Consider the following 26,213-nt stretch of genomic DNA (forward strand, 5'->3'; position numbering starts at 1 on the left):
ATCGTAGGAAGAGGATAAGAAATGTTAAGGCATTGGTTGGGGTTGATTAAACATGTCAACAAAATGGAGGAGAAGCGTGCAAAACCCAGTATTGCGAGCTCATGTTAGATAATGCGATAGGTAAAAATCATTTCAGGTCTGTATCCCAGCTACTAAAAGCACTCTTGTTTTAGTTTTGCAAGAATGTGGTATAAAGGCATAGAGACTTCTACTTTTAGGAGGGATAAGCTGAATACAACAGGAAATTATGCATTACTTATTTCTTATGTCATATTTTTGTTTTGAACAGGAATTAAATACTGTAGAGTAAACGCTAAGTCAGGGCCCAACACAGTGACGGACCACCTGGTGGGAAGGCAGGGCCAACCCAGGGGAGCCCAGGCATGCACAGTGCAGCTAAGTGTCTGGAAGGACTAGAGCCGGGATCCACCCCTTCCTAGCTGTCATTTAAGGGTTGGCAGCCAAGGTGAGCGTACCTTGCTGGAGATTCCAGCGTACCTGTGGTTTGCTGAAGGTGAGCAGTTTCTTTTCTTTCTGTATCCTCTGCTGTTGTGTTTGAGCAAGTCCACATTTGCTGCAGCCTGCTTTTTTGGTGCTCTGTTGTCACTGCTGTGCTTTCTATTCTGTTATGAGTTTATGTGCAGTTTTTATGTCAACCTGAGTTTCAAGTCAGCTTTGGCCCTCTTTATTTCCAGCTGAAAAGCATTAAAAAGGCTGAATAAATATTTAAGTGTGTTCAACTTCAGTCTGTGCTGAATTGATTTAAATTACTGAGGCTAATTGCTTCTGTACTGAGTTTATGTTGTACGGAAATTTTGGAGTAACTCTGTTAAAATACCTTATGGGTAAAAGCTTTGTTACAATCAATATCCTTTAGTGAGAAACTAAGGCACTAAGTGCTTGAAGAGTCTGTTTTCCCGTGAAGTAGAAGTTTCATTCTGATTTGTAGAGTCAGATTTTCATCTCTGTATTTTTGGGTAAATTGTTTTAGCTTTTTAGTCAGTTAAGGAAGAAAAATGTTGTCCCGCTGCGTGTTCTACGGAAGTACCTGAGGACATTTTCTGTCTCTTTGTAACTCTTTTGTACATGTGTTTCTCTCTCCCTAACAAAAACAGGATGTGAATCTGATATTGAAATACTGCTTGCAGTAGAAGGAGATAACCATTTTGTCTTCTCCATTGTCTTGTGGGTAGATGTGGTGAGATATTGCAGTTCTGCACAGCATTTCGTACACAGTACAGACACGGATGTCCTGAGCGTTCCTAATATTCACCTCATCCACCAGACCGGTAAGTATCCGTGATGTACTTATTGAAATTTTAGTAATCAAACCCAGAATTTTATGAACTGGTGTGGCGTGTTATTTGTGAAAATAGAGTTGTTTTTTTTTTGCTTTTTGCAGCACTCCTGCAAGCACGGAGCACTGCTGTGTGACCGTGTATTCTGAGCAGCCGGAAGTTCTTACCAGTCAGAACTATATCAACATTGTTTTGATGCTAAGGTGATATTCTTTTTAGTATTTATATGCAGTTCTATATTGTATGGCAGCTTGTTTTAAGTGCATGTCATGATTTAAAATGCCACAATATATGCAAATATTGACTTGTAATTGTTTTCTGTCTGAGGCTTGTTTCACGTTTTGCACCTTTGAAAGACTTGTGGGAATGGGATCTTCCTTCAGTTGTTTGTTATTTATAGAATGCCAAAAACCTTTTTCTCTCTCAAGCACTGTTGCTTTTATTGCTGATGAAGCCTCATATCGCTTCAGTGACTCACAAGAAACTTGTGATGTTCTTTTCAGAGATCTGTCGGCCTCACCTATATCCTCCTGGAAGCTACGCTAGGGCACATGGAAGAGAGGGAGGTGACAGGTGACAAGTAGCGTGGCTTCACCAGGGATGGATCCTGTCTTAACAATTTACTGGCCTTTCTTTCTATGATGGACTAAATGGACCAGAGAAGAGTCGCTGATATTAACTATCCGGATTTTTGGTAAGGCTTTTAACACTGTACCCCACAGTATCCTTCTCTCCAAATGGCAAAGGTAAAGATTTGATGGCTGGACCATTTCGTGAATGAAGAAAATGAGTCACTGCCTGAAGGTGATGAGTGGTTTCCCTCACTGGGCAGTATTGGTACCAATGCTTTTCAGTGTTTTCGTCAGTGGAATGAAGAGTACCCACAGCAGGACAGCAGATGGCACCTTGCTGTTCAGTGTGGATAAGAGGTTTGAGTGGCAGGATGTGATGCTAGGACACCTAGACGAGCTCAAGCAGCGGGCCTTGTAGAATCTCCACAAACTCATTTTCAGGATCTGCCACCCAGATGCCCCAGCTTCAACGTTTCCCACTACCAATAGAAGCTGGGGGACAAAAGGATTGATCACAGCCCTGCCCAAAAGGACTTTGGGGGTGCTGGTGGATGGGGGAGTTGGATGTGAGCCAGCAACAGCCTCTTGCAGCCCAAGAAACCAACGGTATCCTGGGCTTCAGTTAAAAGGTACTTTTGGAAATTCATCAAAAGCAAACAAGCAACAAAGGGTTTTGATGAAGGGTTTTTGGTGAATGATATCTTGTAAGAAACAATTAAGTTAGACAGAGGCTTCACTTCATTCCCACTTCTGATTGCCTCTGATTTGACTATTGTATTATAGATTCTTAGTTCTGTGGAAACTCAAAATGTGCCTGCCATACAAAACATAGGATAGATCATGCTGGCTACTTTACCTCCAATCCATTTTACCATGAAATGGTTTTAAACATTTAAGCACTATGAACACTTCTGAGTCATTATTTTTTCTTCAAAGAAATCTACCTTAGTATTTTTCATGTTTAACGTTTTGCCCTGCGCTCATCACATGCTATGACAAAACAAATCTAAGAAGTGGGAAATTTATTTCTTTGGAAAGGGGCCATTAACAACTGGGGTTTGCGGCAGCTTATTTTTAATTATTTTTAGGTCTGCTAGAGCTTCCAATAAATGTTGGGAACATGGCAGTTTTTTCACCTGCAAAAACATGAATAGCACTGTTATTTATGTATTTATTTTATGTTCTTTGCCCTGTCATGATCTGCCTGCTCAGCAGGGGGAAATCTATTGAAATACTGGAAGGCCATAGTGATATCTTTCGTCAAGCCCTCTGTTCTCCAAGCTGGAGAAGGCCAGCTCCTTCAAACTTTCTTCATAGGAGAGGTGCTCCAGCTCTCTGAGCATCTTTGTGGCCCTCTGGGTGACGGGTCTTCTAGTTCTGATAGAACTTTCCTGGGTGGAATAAGCAAGCTGTTGTATTTCTAAATAGACAGACGTGGGTTTGAAAGGGTTAGTAAAGGTCTGCATAATCTGTTTAATTTATGATGAATCATTCTTATGATATGAGAACATTTTTATGATTAACATCTGCTAGAAGTGGGTCTAGTGACCCTATTGTCTATCTTTTCTGGGTGTAGTCAGCAAAGGTAGTAAGTTAAGTATTGATTTTTATCTTGCTGTATTGTTAGCCCTACCTGTGTTGGTCTGTTTGTGCTCATAGCTCCTTCTTTCCCTGCTTTTCCAGCACTTCAAACTATCCTTGGAATGAGAAACAGATCTAAGATTCAAGTCCAAGTTGCAAATTCAGCACCGTTGTTGAAGAGCACCAACGCTGAAGCTTGTCGTTTTCTACAGGGCTCTCTTGCTCCAGTTCTAGCAACTAAAGACTGACTGTAAGCTTGATAAGCAGCCGGACGCAAGTTATGCACCCTATAATGTGTTCAAAGCCTCTCGTGCAGTAAAGCTTCAGTTTCTTTGTAACCATAAGGCCACAGTTTTTTCACTTTTTAATGAATTGTGTTTTTGAGAACTGCGGTTGGTAGGTGTTTGTCTGCCGCTTGCCCGCTATTATCTAAAACAACTCGTATTGTGTTACTTGTATGTTCTTGGAAACAATTTCTTGGAAATGATTGTGCACTGAGCATTGTATTAGTGATTTCAGCGAGTTGTTAATTGTTAATGCTTGGAAGACTAAGTAAGATCACCCCTAGGACATGAGTACTCTTGCTTCTTTGTATATGTAACAGTATTGGGCTGATACAAACTATCTGACCAAAGTGAAATAATGTTTCCTTTGCTGCGAGAAAAAAAAAAAATGGTTGTAGAGCTTTCAAGGGAGACACTTAACTTGTATCTTATGGATTATCAACGCTGTGTTTATGGAGCAAACATTAAATTGTTACTAACAGTAACCTGTTTGAAAACTTAAATGAGTAGTGGCATTCTTTGTCTTTTTGCGTTCCCTTCTGTTTGCAGATAAATATATATCAATGACCCACAGAGCATCACAGAATCGTTCTGCTGAGAGAACATGTTAGACAGATTGTATCTCAGAAACTAAATGCAGTTTTTTGTCTAGACTTTATAAGCAGAACAAAGAATGTGGCCGCTGGAGCTTTGCTCATCCTTTCCAGCAAGCACAGACACATTTCCCTTGAAACAGAAAAGCACAGAGGGCAGAAAAACAGGCCATTTAAACTTTTGTTCACTGAGATTATTTTCATGCAGAACAATCCTTCACAATTGCAGTGTAACACCATATCTTACACATATATGTAATTAGGAAAACTTTCTGGTTTTGAAATCTGTTGCAATTGGTCTCAGTATGGCTGAGTGTGCAGCTAAACACCTCAAATCCTTCCTATCCTTCAAGCTACCTTCAGTTTTCAGAATGTTTCAGCTCTGAGATTCTGTTTGAAGTTTTCCCGTAGGGTTTCACCTGGGATCATTTATCTGGCAGTAACAAGAACCTGGCAGTTCCGATGGCCTGACCTCTGAGGTACGAGGCAGCTTCAACTGGGGAAACTCCAGGGCAGCAGCACGTCCTGGTGAAAAACACTCACTGTAACGAGCTTTTTGTCACTAGATTGTCAGTGCTCATTAAGTACGCTCAGGGTTTATGCATTTTACTGTTCAATTCTGAAATAAAAAACGATACTTCAAATTCTGATATTAAAGTAGGTGCACGAGGATGAAAATCCAGGGAGCTGCATGGAAGCATCGGAATGGAACATGAGAAAGTACACCTCAGAATTATTCTTTTAGATTTAAGTGTACCTAGTAAACCAGTCTGTATTCAGAAAGGTGTTTAAAGCCCATCTGATACCTGCACATATTTCTGCCTGTTCTCTTACTCAGAACTCCAGCCCCCATCCCGAACAAATGAAGGTACCGTGTTACATCACACACCAAATTTCAAGCGGTGATAAATGGGGGAGTCGAGTAGCTGTATTGTAAACACCACAATTATCGGGGGTTCATTTTCTTTTGTATTTTCCCTCCATCATTCCCATACTACTGGATCTGTGGAAACTGAATAAATGATTTTACATTTTAAAAGATCTCTAGGGTATAAGTTATCACATTTACAATATCTATATATTCTTTCAGAATTTTATAGAAATTACAAGCAAGACTAGCTTGATATGTTACAAATTGGCTTTCTCTTCCTTTTGCATTTCAATTATGTCTGCCAAAGCTATTTAAAGCCTTTCAGTACACTACTTAAAGGAGCGCTTGGAGAAAAATCTCTCGCAGTTTTCCAGTGCCAAAAACACCACTCATGTCATTAGTGTGGAAGTTTTCTGGGTGCTGCCCTGTAGGGGATATCGTATTTCAGCACATATCCAGGGTACGTGAAGTAATTCAGAACAGCAGAGGTCAGATTCCAGCAACTGCCCTATTCTGCTCAGCCCCATTCCAGGAGCACAGGCGGCTCTACTAAGGGAAGCGATCTGCAGTTATGTTACACCCAGGTCAAGTTTAAAGAGCGCTTACAGTTCATCGGGAATCGCTGCCCGAGTGCAGTGAAATTCCCCCAGACGGCTGAACTCAGCTCCCACCTTTGAAGAACAACTGTATTACTTTACAGCTGTACCATTTCTGCTCGCTCAATTACTATTTAATCAATTGTTCTGGGAAAAAATAATTAAAGAAAACAAATAATAATAATAATAATTAAAAAAATAACTTATTGTCTCGCTTGAGCCAATTGCTATGAACAAGCTATTATTTTTGGGGGGCGTTATGATAAAATCTCCTAAGTTGTCTTCCTGGTTTATTTTTAACCTAACTTAAATGTGTATGGATTACAAACACAAAATCATACTTCATCAGTGCACCTGCTACTTTTCACCAGGCGGAATCGGCCTCTTTCTGCAGTTCAGGTACGAATCAATAAGAACCTTTGTGCATTTTCTTCAAAGAAAAAGTGACCGAACTAGGCCAGAAAAAAAATGGAGCAGGTTACAGAAGGCCGGAGGAGCCCATTCCACTTGAATCACTGCAGCTCCAGCAGCTTCACATCGCCTGTTGGTTTGCGGGCACGAAGCGGTTGGAGAAGAACCCAGCGGTGACCGCTTTGGGCCTCTCGTTCAGAATCTGTAGCCCAGGACATGTTCGCTTGGAGCACACGCACCCATTTGCAGGCAGTAGGTTCGGAAAGCGAGAGATGTCTGTTATTTATACATTTATAAGCCAAGGAGTTGTATGTGCCAGTACCCAACCACTGTAGTTCACAACTACATTAACTGATGGCTTTGTCAGAAAACCAGCAGGCAAAGGTTTCCTCCCGCCACCCCCAAAACATCCAGATTTCCAATTAAGAACAAGACTGCAAAGCAAAGTGAGTTTAATCACTGAAGTCTTTACACAGTACCGGTGTCCTTGGAGAGGACTGAACTCTTTCCGAAAGCGTTCCTACCCATGTATGTGTCACATCAATGTAACCCCGAAAAGCACCGTACAGAGCCGTTCATAAAGCTGTGCTGCAAATGTCCTTCATCAGCTATTGTGTCAGGCACATCATTAACCCCTGCAGGAGTTTGCCACATCCCTGCTCCCATATTTCCACCTCCACCTTTAGTTTTTTTTCCTCAGTCAGGTATAAAGTTGTTACATATTTAACAAACTTTTTTTGTTGTCGTTTTTTGGGGTTTGTTTGGTTTTTTGTTTTGTTGTTGTTGTTGTTGTTTTTAGTGTGGGGTTTTTTTTTTTTTTCTCCTTTTTTTTTCTTTGGATGAGGGCCAAGAGAAAGCGTGGCAGAGACAGAAAGCGGACAGCAGGGGACTCTGGAGACCGTTAATGCCGGGGACGTTCTTTGGAAGGGTGTCTCGTGAGACGCAAAGCGATCCGTTCCAATTTGACACAATTATTTAACTGATTTATGAATCCATCAAAGAGGCGAGAAGGGGAAGCGCGTACTAAGCTGTCATTTACAGAAACGTCATCTCAGCCCCTAATTCAGATCTCGGGTTCACGTGTCAAACTGTCACGTCCCCGGGCCGACCGTAACGAGCCCCAGCTGCGCTAACGAGGCGGCGAGCGTCAGGCGGGGCCGCGACCGCCCCGTCGCAGCTACGGCGGCCCGGGAGCGGCTGCGGTTCGTCGGCAGCCCGGGGGCGGAACCGCGCTGACGCCTCTTAAGCTCCGCCTGAGGCCGCCGGTAGTCACGAGGGATCAGACCGGAATCAGCATTACGAGGAGCTGGAGCGGGTGGCTTTTCTTCGTCCGGTCGTCGTGTCGGTGAGTCCAAAAGGCGGTAGGTGGGGCTGTTTTTTTACGCGTGTTTTTGGGCTTGATTGTGATGTTTTTCGTTGTTTCGTTTCAGGCTGCTGCTGGACCTTTCGCGTCGAGGATCGGCCCTGACCGGTGAGTCGTTCTATTAGAACCGGAGCCGCGGAGACGGCGCGCTTCGGAGCCGTCCGGGGCCCGGCTTCCCCGGTGGGAGATCGCCGGGCTTTCGCCGCGCTCCGTTCGGGGCAGACGCGGGGTCCCTGCTGTGCTCCCCTGGCTTCTGGGAGCCGGCGCGGCGTCGCCGTCCGGCCGCCGTCACGTTTTCGGAGGGAGCCGCCGCTCGGTTTTCCGAGTCGCAGCGCAGCCCCGCCGCGTTCTCGGTCCGTCCCGAGTTTTTCAGCGGCTTTCTCGCATCCTTCCTTTTTGTCGAGCCGGAGCGAGCGGGACGGGGCCGCGTTCCTGCGGCCTCGGTGCCGCCGGGAGTAAGAAGCGACGGCGAGAGCCGCTTAAACGGAATCTTTTTCGCAGATCGACCGAGGGTCCCGGCGGAGACTCCTTTATGCCGGAATCGCTGAGGCGGTGGAAGCCTTGAGCCTTTAGAGGCTAACAGGTATGTCTGTTTTGTTTTGTTTTTGTAGTAATCTCGCAGGTCCGCCGTTCGACCGCTTCTATTTCCTCGCCTTTAGTTAGGCGCGGCGGTTGGGTTCCGTCCCGGCGTTTCGGAAGGGCCGGCGCGGTACCGCCGCCAGACGAGCCCGGGCGGAGAGGGACCCCGGGGCGGCCTCGCCCCTTCGGCCGGCGTTTTTGGGCGCATCGGTCCGTCTCGCTTTCGGGGACGGGATCGTGTGTTCTCTCCTTTTCTGTGTAGTTTCAGGAGCGTCGTCTCATTCTCCACACGGAGACGCGGCTGGACAGGAACGATGTCGTGGAGGGCTTACAGATTTTTACAGGAATACGTTCCGGGGACGAGGCGGTGGAGTCGGTGTTGTGGCGAGAGTTCCTCGAGGGACGCGGAAGCGAGGGGAGCGCCGAGGAGCGGGGCTCGAGCGGCCGGTCCGCGTGGGTTTCATTGCCCGGGGTCGTCCGTCGCAGGCCGGGACCGAGAAGCGTGGAAATGGGCGTGCACGCATCCAAAAGGAGCTTCTCAACTTCAGTCGTTTGTTCCAGCAGTAGGTTTGTACGTCCCTGCTAGTTGTCAGGAAAGTGAAATGTACCTTTGCAGGAGGTTCGGTCAGCGAGTCTAACACTAAAATTTTTGTGCAGGTGACAGGAGACCGGGAGGAGCGCGAGGCCTCCGGAGCTCGTCTTCAATTGCGAGTAAGTGACGGGAGTAACCTGAACAAAGGGAGCTGGGGTGAGTGATTTTTCAGGTAGCTTTTCACTCAATGAATCATTTTATTTTTGCAAGGGACTGGAGGACTGCAGGGTAAAGACGATCGGCGCAGCTTTTGGGAAGCGTGAGAAGGACGGCCGGCAGAACTACAGGTTTTCACTCTCCAGACAGGTTGTGGAGTCGTGTGGTCCCGGGATACTCAAGTTGGGCCCGCAGCATTCGCAATGGAATAACCATCACAAAGCCACGGAAGCAAGGGAGATGAACAGCAGGATTTTTTCTTTCACATCGGCAAGGGAGATGAACAGCAGGATTTTTCTTTCACATCGCGTTCTGTAGCGGAGCATCGGCTTCGACAGGGAGGACGGAGGGGAGCGAGCCGTCAGACGAGAAGGTCGGCCACCCGGAAGCCCGTCGGGATGAGGATACGGCGTCACCAGGTAGGGGCTGTGTTTTTTCTACTCTTTTTGGAGGAAGGTGGAGCGGTTTCAGTCGTGCGAGTTGTTAGAGGATTAGGGTTAATGGAGAGAGGGTTGAGAAATATTGGTGTGATTGTCCTGTAAGGGTTTTGTAGTGTGAGGTGCTGTCTTCGAGCTGTTTAGTTTGGTCAGGTTCTAGTGCAGCTGGTGCGTCTGTCGATGCCGTGGCTGGCGGGCAAAGGCAGGAGAAAGGTCGTGCTAGAGTGTCTAGCGGGCTGTTTTTTGGGGTTCAGCAGACGGTCTGTTGGAGGTTAGCACTGCGGTGAGGGGGTTGTTTTTCTGTTGCCGTTTGGCCATAGTTAGTGGTTATGGTGGAATGTTTGTTCATGTTGCCGCAGGGAGTTGCAACGGGCACGGTGGCAGGGGGCGAGTCGGGCGGCTCCTTTGGATCAGGTCTAGGGGCTCGCATAGGTTGGCGTTGTGTTCTTTTGTGCTGTTTCTGTTAGCGCGGAGCCTGATGTCTGGAAGGCAGGGAAGCTCTGTTGAGGCGTGTAGCATCGTCAACTTGTGCAGTTTTTGGTGTATGTATGTTTTTTGTGTGGTTTGGAGGCTAGAGTATGTAGTGTTGTTTGTGCTTCATTAGGGGACGGAGCCGTCGGGGGTTAGCTCGATCGTGTTATTGTTGGCACAGTCAGGTTAGCGCAAGCGGTGGCTTCTTTGTAGCATTTGCCTCGGTCAGCAGTTGGTTTTGTTGAAGGTCAGTTAATGTTTCTCGCTGAGTAGTTGGTTGTTTGTGTCTTGTTAGGACTTGGCTGGTTTCTGTTTTTTGCGGCACCGAGTTTTCTGAGTTTTGGCTGCTGTTTTTTGAGGGAAAGTGTTCGTGTCGGTGAGCGTGCAGAGTTTTCGGCTTTTGTCAGCGGTCGTTGAATTTTCTTCGTAGAGTAGTTGCGGTTGTGGTGTGTCAGGACTCGGTTTGTTTCTGTAGTGTTGAGTTTGGTGTTTTTTGCAGATTCAGTGTGTTGTTTGAGCATGCAGAGTTTGCTTTGGTTGTTGGTTAAATGTTGTTGAGGAGTTAGATGTTAGTGTGTTTGTTAGGACTTGGCTTGTTTTTTGTGGGGAAAGTGTAGTTGCTTGAGTTTCTTTTTCTGTGATTGGTCTGTTAGACGTTGGCTTGTTTAGTATTTTGTGGTGTTGAGTTGTCTTTGTTAGTTTTGGCTGGTTTTTTGCGGAGTTAGTGTTTGAACATGCAGAGTTTTCTTCTTTTGTTGTTTAAATTTGGTTGAGTTGGATGTTTGAGGTGTGTTTGTTAGGTCTTGGCTTGTTTAGTTGTCTTAGTTTTTGGCTGGTGTTTTTTTTTCAGAGTTTTGTTCTTTGGTAGTTTCAACTTCTTTTTTGAGAAGTTAGATGTTTTGTTAGTACTTGGCTGTTGTTTTTTTTGGTGTTTGTTTGTAAGGACTTTAGCTTTTTGGTAGGTCTTTGAGTCTTTTTTTTTTTTTCTTGGCTGTTAAGTGTTGTTTGTTTGGGCTTTGCTTTTGTCTTGTATGATTTGGAATGTAAGGGGGAAACTCTGGCCGCTCACTCTTAGAGTGAGTGGCCAGAGTTTCCCCCTTTGTAATGGGGCTAGACACCGGGTTTTGCACTATCTCTAAAGAGATATTATTTTTTTTATTTTTGGGCGGGATGGTGGGTTCATGTCGGTCTTTTTGCCGGTGGGGGGGGCCTGCGGAGGCCCCCCCTGAGTGGGGGTGTGAGGGGGGCCCCACCTGGCATAGGGGCCCCCTGAGTGGGGGTGTGGGGGGGCCCCTCCTGGCATCGGGGCCCCCTGAGTGGGGGTGAGGAGGGGAAGCCCCTATAGAAGGGGCTTCCCCTGAGTGGGGGTGTGAGGGAGGGCCCCTTCTTCCTATAGAGGCTTTCCCTGAGTGGGGGGCAGCTTCTGCTGAGTCTTCCCTGTGTGCTTGACTGTTTCCTATGTGGTGATGGTGGTTTTGTGGTAGGGCTCCTGGGCTGTAAAGGAAGAGGCTTGGAGGAGCTGGGCTTTATGTCCTGCAAAAGAAGAAAAATGAATTGAAGTGTTAGGACAAACCAGAATGATTAAATGGCTTTTCTCTGTGTAGTCACTAAATGGCAATTGAGAAGCAGAGGGAGTTGCCCTCTAAAAGGGTTTGGATAAGTGGCTGGAGGTTAAGTGTGCCTGCAGTGTATGTGTCTGGTGTGCTGTGGGTGTTTTATAGTATTGATTGAAATAGTTTGAGATACCTGAGAAGGAGTTAAGTTGCCACTTTGCTCTCTAAGTGTTTTGTGTTCTCTTCTAGGAAAGCAAGTCAGTTAAGCAGAAGAATAAAGAAGATGGTCCTGATGGTTCCTCTTGTGCCAAGTCAAAGGCTGACTCCACTGCTTTTCTACACTTGTATAACATGAAATAAACTCTTTTTGCATTACTGAGGTTTAACTTAGAAATACGAAGTAAGTGTGCCTCCCTAAATGTGTGCTGATTGCAATCTGTAGGCAGACAACTTAAATTTCAAGAATAAAATATGAACTAGGACTTGCTTTGTAAGAGAAGTCTTCTACTTTGTATTACTACTTTAATAATAATTAAAATAAATTAATAATAATTAAAGTATTAATTATTACTTTATTTATTACTACTTTATTTATTACTTAAGCCCAGCTGTAGAGGGCAGCATCAGGATATAACTCTGTTCTCATTTCAGCGTGTACCACTGGCATATCTCTAAGCTCGCTTCTATGATGTGAGAAACAGGTTATGATGTCTGTCTTGTTTGGAGACAAATAAAATAAAGGCTCAAAATGGTCTTTCAATAAAGCTGTTGTGGGTGTCAGAGTGAGTGCTGTGTGTCCTAAGAAGTGAGTGGGATGCCATGCAATTGAGGGAAAGAGAAGCCATGCTCAACACTTTGTACAGAGGATGCCTGTCTGTCTCTGAATAAAACAAAGATAAACCCCACTGTAAAATGTCACTTACCTCAATAAAAGATGTGCTGGCTACTTCTGGACTTGAGCCTTGTTCCTTTGGTGGGGGTGTTAGGCTGTTTATCATGATTAAGGCAAAAGGTGATGAAGATGATCCCTTGTAAGCAAGCCCACTTGCTGTGTTTTGTAGCCTGTAGAAACAGAAATTGACACTTAAATTCAAATGAAGCTAATGCAGAACTATAACATATCAGATATGCTTTATGCGACAAGTAAAACTGCAGAGTATGATACCAGTGGTCTTATTGCTGCAGTTGAGCATATGGATAGAAGTATTCCTTTAATTCAGTAAAGCCTTGAGCTCTTGAGAAAACACTTCTTTCTGTGTTACGGTTAAGTTTGCTGACAATTTACTTGGTTTTTCCCTAGGAAACTCTCTAGCTGCTGCTTTTCTTTGAAAGCCTTTGCCTTGAAACTTGGTGATTTTCTGTGAGCCTTGGTCCCAAACTGAGACTTAACTCTAATACAAAAGGGTGGGGTGGTATTTTATCACATTGTTCTGACTGAAATAAAAGAAACTGCATTCCCTTCTGCCTCTGTATAATAAAAGTAAACAGATTGAATCTTTTCTGCTGTAGTCTGCAGTTATGTACTGGCTACATGTTTAATAAATGATCTGTTTCTGCTACCATTGAAGTGTAACAGTTGTTAGGTAATTCAGGATTGTGTGCAGAGCTCACTTAAAAATGATTCTGCTTCCCTATTGATATGAACAGCACAGCACTACATTAGTAGATATTTCTAATTAATAGCTCAAGAACACATTAAAAGGCAAATGATCATCACAACAAGCATAATGATGGATTGTTTTCCTGAGGAATGCTTGAAGTCTCCTTAACTGCGCTAATAAATGCTTATAAGAAACAACAAGCTCATCACAATTACAAGTCTGATTTTTCTAGTAAATACAAAAAGAAAACACCCTATTGCTCCTTGCTGCTCACTGTCAGTCTGTTGACTGCCCCGGCTATTGCTGAGAGTCCGGTCCTAATGCTTCGGCAAGGGGGTTATAACAGGTCAGTCTCCTGCACCCTCGCTGTCTATGTAAGATCTAAACCAACTAACAGATAACCAGTCACAGCCACACTAATAAAGTATGAAACTTGGTGCGTTACCTACCCTTTCCTTGAACACCTCTCGGGATACTGACTATGAATCAGTAAAAAAATAAAAAAAAAAAATAAAAAAAAGTATTTATATACATATATAAATAAAGAGCAGAATTGCTCTTGCCAAACTGCACGTGCTTTGCCAGCCTCTCCTCTCGTCATTTATCCTAACAAACGCTTGCAGTCTCCTTTGTAGGGGGTCTGAGTCAGTGCTTAGCTTTTATTTTTATTATATATAAGAGGTAGAAGGAGGAAGGGCTGTCTGCTGAGATAGGACTGACTTTCTGCATCCCCCTGCCCGACAAGCATCTTCCTTACATGCTCAGATAATACAGAACTAGAACACTGCACAGACACCTCTTTTGTTATGCGTGCGCTCAGTGGAGCGAGCGGATGTTAGAAACGAAAAAAAAAAAAAAAAAAAAAAGGCAAACTTATAGCAATTAATTACTGAATCAGAATTGCTTCAACCGTTGCAGTTAATGACCCTATCCCATTCATGCAAAATGGCAAACAGGTCAGAATCAGTAATACAGGTATAGCTAACAAGTACAGATTGTCTCCCACGCAACATCAAAGACTTTCAACTGCTAAAATCCAAGACATTTCACTAAACATATTGTCTGCATAGAATCAGTATTAGTGTGTTCTACCACCAATACCCAGAAGGGCTGATCAGAAAGTAAGTTCTGTAGCTATGAAGACTCAAACAGCCAAACACGCCCCTCTCTTGATCCCCTACATTGAAAAACGCCCTCCCTTGTCACGCCGTGTGGGAGCTCCCACATTCTCTAGGATCTACGCTCACGTGGGGAAATCTCATCTACAGTAATAGCCCTTCTGCATCAAATTGACTTTTCAAGCTGACAAGATAAATTCCTGCCCTCAAAACCGTGCAATAAATGTCAAAGTAAGGGGATTTTTTTCCCAATTAAAGAGAAATCAAACCTACAATGACAGTAGGAGATCTTTTAAATTCCTTTCTCTGATATAACCCTTCTCAGCAGTTTCTAAGTTCTTAATTACTTCACACGTCAAAATCCAGCCATATAAATAGAAATATTAAGGCTACAAAGGAAAGGCTACAGCTATTATCTTTGTAACAGCACCGGAACCACTGCCGTGAGATCACGTAACAAAAAGAACAAGGCTTACCTGTCTCTGAAGATCTAGGCTCACTGAAAAATTCCACAAAGGAGGGATCTCGAGAGAGATATCCTTCCTCGCTGGCAAACGACCCTCGAGTGAGGTCTGAGAGGGGCAGAACCTGGTTCCAGCCCTTCCCGTTGTTATGGTAAATCGCCTCCGCCTGTGCTCCCGAGACAGACCCGGTCTCCTCGCCCAGGTGCCGAATCCGGTGATTCGGACGTGGATTCTGCAGTTCCCTGACAGTCTTGCAAATCTTACTGCTTATGATACAATCTATATATATGCATACTATATATATATGTGTGTGTATATACGTATAATATATATATATATATATATAGTATATATATATACACTATATATATATACTGGTATAATCCAGTACCTAGACACACTAGCCTCGGATAAGTCAGGCTGAACCGCTTATCCTTCTCAAAGCCTTTCCCGAAAGATGGGATCCCCCAAACTTCGCCACCTTAGCAAAAGCTTGGCAAGAGCTTAGCGAAAGCTCCCCAGAACTCCAAGGATTCTGAGCTCAGCACATGAGGAAAGAAAACTGCGGAGACTGTCTGACTAACAGGCTTTTCTACTGTTCTGTTTTAAATGGAACTCTGATCAAGTGAGATGATCAAACAAGAAAGCTCATGCCTCAAGTCGCTGTCTGACTTGCTGAACCCTCATCTCCACTACTTGTGCTGAGATAGAAGATCAAATCTGACATTTCTCAGAGAGAAGCCACTGGCAGAATTTGCTCAATTCCCAGAAGGGGCAATTGTTTAATTCAAAGAAACCTCACAGTCATATGTTCAAAAGCTCACAGGTTTCCAACCCATCTTGTTTGCAATGCCAATACTCCAAGTATTCCAATTATTTTACCAGGGGAAAAAAACCAAACACACAACACCACTATCAACAACAACAACAAAAGATGAAATCATCCTTTCTTTGCATCTCAAATCATTAACCCTGCAGTACGTACTCTGCTCACACAAGTCTCAGTTTTCTTTACCCCATGGGGACGAATAGCATCCCCTAAGACCCGCCCTATGGAGCAGTGCTCTTCAACCTCGTACCCGATGACGCAAATATAGAAATCGCGCGCACCCTAGACATGATCACTGATGGCACCAAGCTCGGTGGTGCTGCTGATACAATAGAAGGGAGGGATATCATCCAAAGGGATCTAGACAAATATGAGAAGCAAGCCCACGTGAACACTACGAGGTTCAAAGAAGCCCGGTGTCCCGCTTGGGTCAGGGTTCTAGCGGACTAAAAGCTGAACGTGTGCGCAACGGCACCCCCTTGCGGCCAGGAATGCCGGCGGCATCTTGGGCCGCGTCAGAAGAGAAAGGGCGTCGGGAAGAGGGAGGTGACGGTCCCCCTCCGCTCTGCCCCGAAAGGCCCCGGTTGGAGTCCCGCGCCCGGGCCTCGGGGGGAGAAATACTGCCGGAGTGGCTCCGGGGGAAGGCCACAAAGGGAGCAAAGGGCTACAATACTTCTTCCAACGAGAAACATTGAGGGATTTGGGTCTGTTTATCACAAGGGACAAAGGCCTCATTACAGCCTACTAGCACACGAAGCGAGCTCATAAACAGGACAGACGCTGACCTGTTATGCGGTCTGTGTGATACTGTTGTACTGACGTGAAATACAGCAATAACAGGAGGGTGGCAAAGCGCTAGGCTGCGGCAACCTAAGACAAGCCCGAACGCAGCAACTGCCGCAGAAGCAGCACCAAAGAAAAGAAAAACGCCTCACCTTCTAAAGATCTCTCTACTACTCACAGAACTCGGGCAAGATGCTCTCACCTCCGCCGCCGAGTCTTAAATGAGGGCTGCGAAGGGGTGGATCCCGGCTCCGCCCCTTACGCTGCGGCGCCCGCACCTGAGCTCTCCCGGGTCGGCCCGGCCCCTTCTCGCCACGTGCTCCGTCATCGCTTCCAGCTGTGACTTGTCATCTCTGTTACAGCCTGAAAGAGACAGGATAAGGCAGAACGACTATAAACTAACACAGGGGACATTTAGGTGACATCTTAGGAGGCAGGAATGTCTTACTCGGGGCGGCGAGGCGCTGGCGCGGGACGCGCGGAGGAGCCGTGACGGCCCCGCGTCCGGAGGCGTTCCGCACCCGGTCGGACGGGGCTCCGGGCGGCTCCGCCGAGCGGGTGGCGGCCCTGCCTGTAGCGGAGGTGTTCCGACGACGTGATTCTTAAGCTCTGTTGCCACCCGAGCCGCTCTGTCAAAGAAATGGACGCTGAGCCAGTATTTCAAAATGATTTTTAACATTCATAAGAAAACGCACAACCGACATCAGAATTTCCACAGAGGATTTTACTGCACAAAGCAGAGCCAGAAGAGATTTATTGCAGAGAAACGAAGCGCTCTTGGGGAACTGAGACTCCGTCTGCACGTGCTTCAACTCTGGTTCTTTCATTTTCAATTAATGTTGAGAAAGTTCTTTGTGAAATATTGGTGTGATTCCTGTCTCTTCCATTTAAAATGAGATGAGTTATTTTATTTTATTTTTTTTTTTTTAAGCAATATACTGTGTAAAGCAGGCCATTAATATTAACTCGAAAGGCCTCAAAGAAGAATTTAATGACAATAGGGGCTGTTCAGCAGTACAGAAGATCCCGGACTGACTCCAGAGTTACCCCTTCTATAAAGAGCTCCTTACATATGCCTGAAAGTCATGTTAGATTTTGGTTTTGGTTTACTCTCACAGGATGATCATACATAATGACTCAGTATTTTTAGTATTAAAAACTATTCTTACAATGGAATTTGTGTAAAATTATCTTCAATGTCTTGAACCGTAAACTTCTAAAGACAACACTAACAGCAGCATTATCACTTTCAGTCTACTGTAAATAGTTTCCATAATGACTCTCACGTGCCAATAGAATAAATTTATTTTCCAGTTGAACTGTCTCGTGTGAAACATGTTGCTTTCACTGAACGTGTGCTAAAGAAGTTGGAAAAAAAATATTACAGACTTCACCTGGTATAGGAAAGTTATTAATTCAGTAACATTTATTTAACTATTTATTTAATTTACTATTTATTTATTAACCCTTTATTTTTTTAATTTAACTCTTTATTAAATTAACATTTATTGTGTGGGGTTGTGGGTTTTTTTGTGTTTTTTTTTGGTTTTTTTTTTTTTGTTTTTTTTTTTTTTTGTTTTTTTTTTTTTCTTTTTTCCTTGAGGATGATAGAGATCTCAAATGAAGGGCGCTGTTTCAGACCCTGCCACGTTCAACTGGAAAATCTGGATGCTCGCCCATAGCAGGGTGCATTTGAGCCCATGTGAAACATGTTTGCATTTAATAATGGAATTCATTATCTCCTCAAGGGTTTCTGCCCGAAACCAGACTCTAAATGAAGCTTCGGGTCCATCGTATTGCCCTGTCGCAGGACATAAAGTCATCTTTCATTGTTCTAATTTTCAATTTCACTGTGACTCTTAATAGGCAGAGCTGGAAATTCCTTTTGCCCTCAAATACCTATCAAAGATAGTGCCCAGGAAATGTAGAAACTATCCAAAGGCTCCAATGCTGTAAGATACGTGTGTGTCCCCCAGTGGCTCTCCCACAGGAAGCGTCCAGCCTTTTGCAGCTATCGGTACCTAAGTGGACGCTTAACAAGCAGAAGCCCTAATATTAAGATGAATGAAAGGGCGACAGCTGACCTGCATGGAAACCTGCCAGATGAAAAACTTGCTTAGGTTCTAGGTATTTACAGCAACTGCTGTTATATGATATGCTTTTCTAATTGCCAGACGCCTTTTTCTGCTGGAAGTACCTCCGAGAAGACTAGCAACACATTACACATTCATTACCAAGAAAATGAGGACTACGATACCTTTATTTCAAAATATTCTAAGTGAAAAATCATTGTGGAATCAGAGTTCCAATTTTAATATGTCCTTACATCTCTATGTATAGTCATTTTGTAGCAGATGTACAGGAAGAAATCAGGAAACAAGCCTTCAATATATTAATTATCTGGTCCGCAAGTGAAGGCCAGGAAGAGTTTCACTCAAAACCACATAAAAAAGACTCTCGAGAACTCTGATTTTTGGTTGACGTTGCAGACGTAAAATCAGTTCAAGCACTGAGAATGTAATGTTTGACTTCCAGTTACCAAAGCCCTTCTGTTGGGTTGTTTGGATACTCAGCTCATTTACCCATAGCACACATAGGAACAATGGGACCGTACAGCCCTTCTTCACACTTTCATTTATATTCCTTCTTTTTCCATAAATACCAAAGGATGTCAGTTGTCATTTGTGACCATCTGATATAGAAAATGAACCTTGTAACACACGGGGAAAAAAAGAAAAAAAAAAAAAAGAAAAAAAAAAAAAGAAAAAAAAAAAAAAAGAAAGAGAGAAAGAGAGAAAGAGCGAAAGAGCGAAAGAGCGAAAGAGCGAAAGAGAGAAAGAGAGAAAGAGAGAAAGAGAGAAAGAGAGAAAGAGAGAAAGAGAGAAAGAGAGAAAGAGAGTACTATATTATGCAGTCATACATAATATTATGCAGTCTCAAATGGAAACAAACAAACAAACAAACATTTCAAGCTGTGCCTTGTGAAGCTGTTACTAGAGATGAGTATGCTTTCCTCAGCATGCTTAGGGAAGTCTCTTTCCATTATGATAACTGGACACGCTGGAGCACAGAACAAAAAGCAAATCTCTTTGTGGAACACCTATTGTAACATTCTCAAAGGGTTCCGAGGCCTTTTTAGGCCACCTTTTTTGCCAGCCGCACAAACTGAGAGCCCATTTTCCAGTTACAGACAGCACTTTGAGCGTGATGAAAATGACATGTGCTGAGTTACCATAAATAGCAGAAAGGGATATCACATAACCAAAACAAAAAGTTTAAGGATTAAAAAAAAAATAAATAAATAATTAAAATTCATTTATTTGTGAATAAAAGCTGCCTGACAAAATCTTCTTTACTTAAGAAAGCAACACATTCAGTAAAAGCAGCTTTAAACAGCTTAGTGTTTATTACTTGATGCTGAGAATGGAGACAAATAATGCAATGAAACCGCATGAAACTGAGGGTTTGAAAGATGAATAAAAAAACAGTAAGGGATGTCTTGTGTTACACAGAGAGCCATTCAGAATTCTGCATGATTCTACAAATAATCTCTTGTGTTACAGATCTGCTTTTAATTCGGGTCCTTCGTTCAAATCCCTCAAGTGAACACAAGTAAAAATGAGATTTAAAGTCACATATGTACATTAGCACTCAAAAGCAAATGGTGATACGCATAGAGCACTGTGTCTGGCAGTGATGTGCTAAGCGGGGAAAATCTGACAGAGTTATAATCCAGTTTTAGTCAGAAATACTCTTTCATTTTATTGCTGTACAAATTATTTTATTTATCCATAAACTGTAACATCAGAAATATTCAAAAACCAGAATGCGTGACACTAGGAAAACTATACTTGGTATTTATACTGCACTGTAGTCTGTCATGCAGTTCGTTTGGCAAATTTAATATGGGCTTAGGGCTTCTCAGCTTTTCCCTTCTCTCTCTTTATGAAACGCTGTGTTTGCTCAGTTCAGTTCTCCGAAGCCCATTCGCATTTTTCGGTCTTCAATAATAGGATTCCCGCCTATGTGAGTGAAGCGCTGTCAGGCTTCTCCTCAGGAGGAGTCTGCCTTTTAACTTTGCCTTTTTGATACAGACTCACAGAATGCCTTCTCTACCTCTTAAAAGAAGAAACTTGCTCAAACAGATTAAAAGCGGAGGGAAAGCAGATCATTTCCAAAGAAAAGAATTCATCGGTGTGCAGACTTCCAATTCTGTCCATAAAAATAAAGAGGGAAGGAGCCCGGGTAGGTGCACAGCCCTGAGACAAACCTAACCCAGCAAGCCTGTCGTCACCTTCATGTTGTTCCTCATCTGTAGCTTGGTTTTTCCTGGGGTTTAACCAGCAGCCTGAATTCACAAACGCACCACCTCATCCTGTCCTGAGAAGGGTGCAAACCATCGGCTTCTCCTCCTTTTCGGATTCCTTGTACCACCCTGCTCGTCTGCCAGCGCTGCGTATCAGTCACGTAAACCCTAGCGAGCATAAAGCAGCCCCTAAGATTAAGCACAGTTACCTCTTCAGAGCTCTTATGTTACAGTATGTGAAAACAACTTCAGAAAGCAGAATCAGTCAAATTTATTCATGTGGTTTCGCTGAAGCTCTGCTTCCAAGTGATTACCTCTATATTCCAATTCAGTCAAAGATAAAAAGAAAAAAGGAATGGAGAGTGAAATTAAGTATTCTCATAAGCATGTCCCTCTAACTAGTCACGCAGGTAAGTAACACTAATAGCACATACCAAACACACAACTTATTACTGGGATCAAATAAAAAGAGCGGAAATAAAGATGACAGAGTTAGACTCTTTCCAGTGGTGTCTGACGACAGGACAAGAGGCAAAGGGCACGAGCTGCAATGTAGGTGGTTTCCTCCGAACATCAGGAAACTCTTCTTTAATGCGTGGGTGTCAGAACACTGTCACAGGCTGTGCAGTACCCTACCAAGGAGATCTTCAAAAGCAGCCCGGACGTGACCCTGGGGGCTTCATATAGGGGGCCCTGCTCAAGCAGGTGTCCTCTGGAAATATCTTCTGACATCGACCATACCATGTTTCTACATCTGTCACAGTATTGCTCAGTCCTATCTCAAATATCAGAGAAGCTGGCTTATGGGTGAAAGCACATAAAAATAAAATGACATTAAAGAAAGAATTCTCTGTGAAATAGCACTGAGAATATACAAACGCAGACATTTTTCAACAGTAATAAAACTCAACTACTTTGCTGCTATTTCTCCTAACCATAATCAAATGTATTTGTGATGCAGGATTACTTACAATGTACTGATAGATTTTAGCCAAACAATCTCTCCCCTTTGAACTCCAACAATGTTTCCGCTGGCATCAACTCACCAAGTGGGAAAAAAATATATCCTATAGGAAAAAGGAGAAGAAAAAAACTACTGAAATGATGAGAAAAGAAGAGTTACTGACTGAATGTATTAAGATTAAATAGGAATGCACTATTAAAACACTAAAGCATAGGGGTGAGTACTACGGCAATCTTTGGCAAGTGTCTTCCTCCTTGAAAATCACGGTCTAGAGTGGATTATTTGGACATCTGAGTGACATCGTGAGTTTGACATGGAGGGAAAAGAAAGGGTAAACGCTCTCAAGACAGCTGATTTAGCAGAAACTTCCATTGCATCATGATAAGAGAGCTGAAAAAAACAAAACAAAACAAAAACAAAACAAAACAAACAAACAAAACAAAAACAGAAGGACATTAAGGAGCCAGAAATAATCTTGTATTAAGCGGATTTCTGATGATTGGTACACATTATAAAACGCTAGTTAGCAACGCTGAAAAAACAGATTATTCTGAAACAAGCTGAATTCACAACCCTCGCTTCCCAGTATGTTCTTTTTCCTTGGAAGACATGGCAAATCAGGCTGCAAAATCGTCTGCTGTATCATGTTCAAATATAATTATTTGACTACTAAATTCAAGACTTTAGTACTTCATAAGGTAAACAAATCTATTTCCTTAAAATATAGCTCTACCACACATTCATCACTGAGTCATTTCACTGTGACTGTCTGTATTGGAAACATCGTTTGACATGTAAATAAATAACTCCAAAAGCCAGTAAGGAAAAGTATGATCTGATAATAAGATAATAACACTGAATCATAGGATAGTTTGGGTTGGATGGGACCTCAAGGAATGTCAAGCTCCAACCCCCCTGCTAAAGCCTGTTAACTGAAGGCTCTCCATGAGCGCTGAATAACGCCTGCTGTCAATGTCTCCAGAAAAATAGTACCCTGCTTATAAAAGCAGAAAAAGCACAAGAGGAAAGAAAATTGCTAAGGAAAGAAAAACGGTGGACTTCACATACTAGAATATAATGCTTTACAGACTATGCATACATACATAGAATATAATGGCAGTTCCTTACCAGACTAATACTCTGTTTTAGATCCCATGTTAATAAAAATTAACTTATGTGCTGAAATAGACATACCTCAGGACTGAGATGGATTCATCACTACGGAGGAATGAACGGTGACTTTTACTACTCAGAAAACTGTGTTTCGGAACACTGGGTGGAACAGGCAAAACCTTTCAAAAGGTGCTGTTTGAAGAACTACTGCGGACTTTCCTGCGTGAAAACACATAGGATGGATAAGATAACTGGATTTGGTCATAGCAAAAGTAAAAATAGATTCCTAAATGATAAGAAACAGTAAGAATGACCAGGCAGAATAACTGCCCTTTAACAGATGGCATCTAAGAGGTCTTAGAGAAGTTCACAGCTTTTCAAACTGCTCTACAACTTTTGCTTAGTTTTAGCATTTCAGTTCTAAAGTTCAGAACTGCAGAAGAGTACATCTGATGGAACTAACTGAGAACAATAGTAAAACAAAGTGGTTATCAGCATAAACCTGACGGGTTTTTGGAATATATATATATATTTATTAATTTATTTATTTATTTTTTGCACGGAATAACCTAGGCCAAGTTTTTAAAAGGATTAAAAATACTAAAGCAGATGGAGATAGATAATGACTGAATCTAAATCACAACACCAAATCAGTTCATGTGGTTACTTTGTAACTGCAGGGAATTTGTCATCTGCGTGAGGTTTTGGTCACTTCCAGGTCATAATTTACACATGAACAGAAAAATGACAACATTAATCTTGTCTATGTGCTGAACAAATAGAAAACCCAATACTTTAAAACTAAAAAACAAACAAAACAAAACAAAACAAAAAAGGAAAAACAGAAAGCCCATACTGCTACATGCTGAAGAGAAGCCTCAGTGCTGTGGCAATTATTAAGTATTAATTAAGTATTAAGTATTTGGCAACCTTTTTTTTTTTTTTTTTTTTTTTTTTTTTTTTTTTCCTCCTTCTTTCTAAAAATATTGAGTACATTAGGCAACAGACACAAGCACTGAGTACTGCTATCTAGATTTCTGCAGCTGTGAATTTAATCGCAGTTCCAAAAACTGAAAACAAAGCAGGATTACCCAACGTTGAAGAACAGCCAGGTTGCAGCCTTTACAGCCCTGTGGTTGCTCTGGCTCCTGTGACGGGCCCTGTTGCTGCTCCAAGCCTTGCGACAAGTCCTGCAGCTGCTCCGCTCCCTATGACAGGCCTCACGGTTGCTTCAAGCCATGTGATGGACCTGTGGGTACTGCAACCCTTCTAAAGGGCGCAGATGTTGCCGCGAAGCTCACAACTAGCCTTGCAGTCACTCCAGACACTCTAAGTCTCACAATTCAACCAAACAACCAGTGCCTGCAACTGTTGGCACCTATAAGCAAAAAGAAAAAATGCCTACAAAAGCTAGAACATTTAACAAGGAGAGCTCAAGAGCTCTTAAGATAAGACAAAGAGGAGTAAGGTCATGACAAAAATGGGAGGAGAAAGAAATAGTCTGACTCCTAGCATTAAACAAGCTATGAGATATGTGAAAAGATTATAGCCGTTGGCCACCCAAACACCACACACTTACAACCACTGGATCACTAGAAACAGACCCCGTGCACGTGGCTACTGCCCAAAATACTATCCCGGGCCCTACAAAGCAAGCCTTCCGGTGACTCAACACCCAGGACGAACTGAATCATACAACAGGACTCATTTCTGAAACAGTCACGCAACCACACGGGCCCACTGATCAGGGCCACATTAATGCATAAAGTCCAATAAAATCCCGTTTGAAGAAAGGAAGAATAAAGCACCAGATGAGAAAATGACACAAACAGTAGATGGAGAACCAGGCAAATATAATTACCCCTGAATACCCAATTCATCCCATAAACCCAAATAAATATCTAGCTTTTGCAGACAGAACTGACAAACTGCAACGCAAGAAAAGATCAGCAAAAGTGTTCCTGGAAGTGAGCAACATACTTCACTGAAAATCTAAAGCAGACCCTGCCTGACAGAGGACGTGGGCGAGATTAAGGGAAGAGCTGTGCCATATCAGTCAGGACTACGAACCGAAAAGCAGGCCAGTATAACCCACAGCTTCAATAAAAGGATTTTCCTTATGGGCGCAGAAAGGAAACTAATGGGTAGCTGACAATTCAAACAGTAGGAAAGACCTTTCATAGAACCAGAAACATCATTTAAAACTAAAACTCAGTGCATGCCAGAGATTAAAAGCAACTGTCACTGGAAGAAAACATGACAATAAATTCTATTCTCAAAGGTATATGGTGGCAATTAGGAGCTAAAAAGAGCAGAACACTTACTTGAACCGAGGCTTCCAAGAACAAAAGGTAAGTCAAGGAGATCGATAATCGACAGCAACCGCTTCGTGCTCGCTCCTGCCGGCCAGGTCCTCCGCGCCGCTTCTTCTTTCTTCCGCAGCAGCTCCCGAACCATCAGCGGCGACACCGTCAGACCCGCGGAGCGGCAAGTCCAAACAACAGAAAAAAAAGGGAAACCCGACGTCAAAAAACGAGCGGGTCACGCAACCACCCAGCCAAGGAAGGCCTTGCATTCCCCCCTCATTGCGTCCCCCAACCCAATTCACCCCGGCAAAACCCGCTTTGAGCGGCTTTTCTCACCTCACTGACTCACTGCGGACTTCCAGCCGGTGCTGCGGGGGATCGCAGAGGCGGGCAGACCGGGCAAATGGTGCCGGGCACACAAAAAGCAGCGGCCAAAAGACAGCTTCCCTGCTTACAGGGGACCCCCAGCCACCGCCTCCGTTGCAAAGGGCCTGGGACCCCGAGGTAGCTTCTCCCTGGCTTACAGAGCAGCCCCCGTCCCTACGGCCGAGGGAGGCTCCTTCTCCCACCAGTCCGGGGCACCCAGAAACGCAGCCCGCTAACGGGGCGGTCACCCCACGCAGGATGCCAGCAAAGCACAAACGCTCACGCACCCAGGACCTGATTACAGGCGGGTGGACGACACACCTGGAGCCACAGAGCTCGGCTTCAACCCCGCCCCCCAGTGGCAGGAACGACTCTCAGCAGCCAGGTAACGGAAAGCCGAACGCCTTTCATTCTGCTTTTAGCTACATTCGCTTTAATTGTAGCAACGAGATAAACTCTATTGACTGTTATAGTAAAAAGCTTTGGAAACAATCTTGTGTTGATACATCAGTATCCTTTATGCCCAGTTACCGTCACCATCCTGACTTCTTGTCTGCAAACTGCAAAATGTAAGTTTTTCAATCAACCTATGTAAGTTCTCCCAAGAGGATATAAAAACCAACTAGCAATAAATGAAACCCACATAAAATGAACATATAAAGAGATGCTTTTTATTAAAACACATAGCAAAATACAGGGACTGCGCCAACTGGACTGCGCCAACTGGACTGCGCCAACTGGACTGCGCCAACTGGACTGCGCCAACTGGACTGCGCCAACTGGACTGCGCCAACTGGACTGCGCAAACTGGACTGCGCAAACTGGACTGCGCAAACTGGACTGCGCAAACTGGACTGCGCAAACTGGACTGCGCAAACTGGACTGCGCAAACTGGACTGCGCAAACTGGACTGCGCAAACTGGACTGCGCAAACTGGACTGCGCAAACTGGACTGCGCAAACTGGACTGCGCAAACTGGACTGCGCAAACTGGACTGCGCAAACTG

General features: G+C 43.7%; 2 long non-coding RNA genes across 3 annotated transcripts; one reads left to right on the forward strand and one right to left on the reverse strand.

The window, feature by feature from the left end:
* The first annotated feature begins 376 nt into the window (after positions 1-376).
* On the forward strand, positions 377-1,501 carry LOC140254372 (uncharacterized). The gene is made up of 3 exons (XR_011904178.1): positions 377-514; positions 1,194-1,289; positions 1,403-1,501. It is a non-coding gene; the product is annotated as an uncharacterized lncRNA (long non-coding RNA).
* An 18,478-nt stretch (positions 1,502-19,979) lies between these two features.
* LOC140254322 (uncharacterized) lies at positions 19,980-25,024 on the reverse strand. 2 transcript variants are annotated; one of them, XR_011904148.1, is made up of 4 exons: positions 24,860-25,024; positions 22,617-22,754; positions 21,430-21,525; positions 19,980-20,626 (listed from the first exon to the last, which is right to left on the reverse strand). It is a non-coding gene; the product is annotated as an uncharacterized lncRNA (long non-coding RNA). The 2 variants fall into 2 exon arrangements; XR_011904149.1 differs by having other exon boundaries at positions 19,980-20,647.
* Between the last annotated feature and the right edge of the window lie 1,189 nt (positions 25,025-26,213).

This window comes from Excalfactoria chinensis, chromosome 6, assembly GCF_039878825.1.
Source record: "Excalfactoria chinensis isolate bCotChi1 chromosome 6, bCotChi1.hap2, whole genome shotgun sequence".
Lineage (NCBI taxonomy): Eukaryota > Metazoa > Chordata > Aves > Galliformes > Phasianidae > Excalfactoria > Excalfactoria chinensis.